The sequence below is a fragment of the Oncorhynchus kisutch genome, linkage group LG27, assembly GCF_002021735.2.
Source record: "Oncorhynchus kisutch isolate 150728-3 linkage group LG27, Okis_V2, whole genome shotgun sequence".
Lineage (NCBI taxonomy): Eukaryota > Metazoa > Chordata > Actinopteri > Salmoniformes > Salmonidae > Oncorhynchus > Oncorhynchus kisutch.
This window is the reverse complement of record NC_034200.2, coordinates 16,317,583-16,320,608: the sequence shown is the minus strand read 5'-3', so window position 1 is coordinate 16,320,608 and position 3,026 is coordinate 16,317,583. Positions and strand designations below refer to the sequence as shown.

The window sequence follows — 3,026 nt, the reverse complement described above, 5'->3', positions numbered from 1 at the left end:
ATGGGTGACATAAACCAAATAGAAACTGATAATTGTGCACGAATTCAAAATTTAATTACAATGAACTGAATGATGAGGATGACGGTGATTGAATTTAGAACAATAGTGTATGAATTGCTATTCCTCTGTCCTGCCGTGTGGGACTGTGGGTCAATTAACCTTGTCGGAGTGGGCACTCTGATTCTAGTTTGTGAGCTAGGCAGGCTGCTGCCTGGGAAGGACTCCCACTCAGAAGTACGAGATGGGGAGGGGGTGAGGGTAGGTTGACCTCAGATCTCCCCACTGGAAGCCAGAGGTATGGGGAGCGGGGGAATCTATCATATAGTGCACCTCTAACTTTGTACAGTACTAATGCAGTAAAATCACTCACACTACGAAATACTATCAAATAAACCACAATTCGAAATCGTTAATAATAATATAAAATCAGTCTGCACACCACCAAGGTGAATTGGTTTACTCTTGACTCTTGGTTGACAGTGTTGGGGAATGGTTAATGTATTGATGCTCGAGTGCCAAATCAACACAAATTTGTTTCTATTTGTCTGTAACGCTCATCTGATGAAGAAGGACTGGACCACAGCGCAGTGTGGTACGTGTTCATGATATTTATTTAAATCTGAACACCAGAACAAAAATAACAAAGCGAGAAATGATCAGTTCTGTAATGTAACTAAAACTATACAGAAAACAACTACCCACAAACCCAGGTGGGAAAAAGGCTACATGAGTATGATTCTCAATCAGAGACAACGATAAACAGCTGCCTTGATTGAGAACCACACCAGGCCAAACACAAAGAAATAGAAAACATAGAAATAAACCAACTAGAATGCCCACCCTAGTCACACCCTGGCCTAACCAAAATAGAGAATAAAAGCCTCTCTATGGCCAGGGCGTGACATTGTCACACCCTGATCTGTTCCATCTGTCCTTGTGATTGTCTCCACCCCCTGTCCAGGTGTCATCCATCCTCCTCATTTCCCCTGGGTATTTATACCTGTTGTCTCTGTTTGTCCGTTGCTTGTTCGTCTTGTTTGTCAATTCAACCAGCTTTTTTTGTTCTCAGCTTCTGCTTTTCCCAGTTTCTCCTTTTTCTCGCCCTCCTGGTTTTGACCCTTGCCTGTCCTGACTCTGAGCCCACCTGCCTGAGCACTCTCCCTGCCTCTGAGCCTGCCTGCCGACCTGTACCTTTGCCCCACCTCTGGATTGTTGACCTCTGCCTACCCTGAACCTGCCTGCCGTTCTGCACCGTTGCCCCACCCCTGGTTTACTGACCCCTGCCTGCCTTGACCTGTCTATCTATTGCCTGCTCCTGTTGGAATATTAAATCATTGTCATTTTGACATGTCTGCATCTGATACTATTTGTCTTTGTTACTTATTTTTGATAATTAAGTCTTATTTTTTTATATATTTTTATAGTTTCTAATGTTATGATTATTTATTTGTGTATTGTTCCAAATGCCTGAATAAAAATTACAGTTAGTGCAGAATGGTGCTTTCTTTTGGCGGAGGGGGGTTCACCCAGGCAGCCACACAAGCTAGAACCGCCACTGCACAGTCATATAGCCTCGGCACCTACATAAAGCTGAGTGACTCATTCATGGCTTTGGAACAAAACAAATAAGTACCAACATTCTTTCTGATAGTCATTAAACATTTGGAAAATATGGCATTTAAAGCATGTTGAAGATTGAAGCCTCCTGCATTTGTTTATTAGGCTACTGTGCAGTTTGACAAGTAAACATAGCCTACAGTAGATATTGTAGTAACATGGTTAAGTGCCTAATTCCTTACATGTCCAGGATTTCTCAGTGACCTCAAGTACTCATTAACTCTGTCTTTATGCTTTTTAGGGTTGAATCAGTCATAGACAGAAACTTCAGAGACACAGTATTAATGATGAACTCCTGGAGGTTCACTGGTAAGCCACCTTTGCGTTGGGATCCATCCCAGTTGGTATTCTGTGTCCACTCTTGGTGTCTCTCTTCGGTTACACATCCTTGGAATAGCAGAACAGCATAACCGTCTGGACGGCTCTTGCTGTGCCTGGTGGGCAGTTGGTCAAGTTCGGTTGTCAGAAGAGGAATGGAAATGTCAAGGTGAACCCGACGAACCCTCCACATGTGTTGACCCTGCCTATTGGAGGTGGAGTTCCAGAGCTCACAGGTGTGCCTGGCATGGATTGTGACTCCATCTCAGTCCTCGCCCTCTTCAATGGGTCATTCGCCGCCTGACTCTCCGCCAATGACGAGTGACTCTCTGCCAATACCGCCTGGCTCTTGACCAATGCATCGTCTATCGCCCGTGTCTCTGCCCTCAGATAATGTTTCTCTTTCTGCTGGTCTGCCTTCAATGACTGGGGGCTGTGCGTTGGCAAAGTGGGTGGGGTTATATCCTGCCTGTTTGGCCCTGTCCGGGGGTATCATCGGATGGGACCACAGTGTCTCCTGACCCCTCCTGTCTCAGCCTCTAGTATTTATGCTGCAGTAGTTTATGTGTTGGGGGGGGCTAGGGTCAGTCTGTTATATCTGGAGTACTTCTCCTGTCTTATCCGGTGTCCTGTGTGAATTTAAGTATGCTCTCTCTAATTCTCTCTTTCTCTCTTTCTCTCTCTCGGAGGACCTGAGCCCTAGGACCATGCCTCAGGACTACCTGGCATGATGACTCCTTGCTGTCCCCAGTCCACCTGGCCGTGCTGCTGCTCCAGTTTCAACTGTTCTGTCTGCGGCTATGGAACCCTGACCTGTTCACCGGACGTGCTGTTTTCAACTCTCTAGAGACAGCAGGAGCGGTAGAGATACTCTTAATGATCGGCTATGAAAAGCCAACTGACATTTACTCCTGAGGTGCTGACTTGTTGCACCCTCGACAACTACTGTGATTATTATTATTTGGCCATGCTGGTCATTTATGAACATTTGAACATCTTGGCCATGTTCTGTTATAAACTCCACCTGGCAGAGGCAGAAGAGGACTGGCCACCCCTCATAGCCTGGTTCCTCACTAGGTTTCTTCCTAGTT

The 3,026-nt window shown here is 45.6% G+C and overlaps 1 long non-coding RNA gene across 1 annotated transcript; it reads left to right on the top strand.

The window, feature by feature from the left end:
- Nucleotides 1–249: 249 nt before the first annotated feature.
- Nucleotides 250–2,664, top strand: LOC109872333 (uncharacterized). Its single transcript, XR_004205850.1, has 3 exons — nt 250–592; nt 1,859–1,926; nt 2,625–2,664. It is a non-coding gene; the product is annotated as an uncharacterized LOC109872333 (long non-coding RNA).
- The last annotated feature ends 362 nt before the right edge of the window (nt 2,665–3,026 follow it).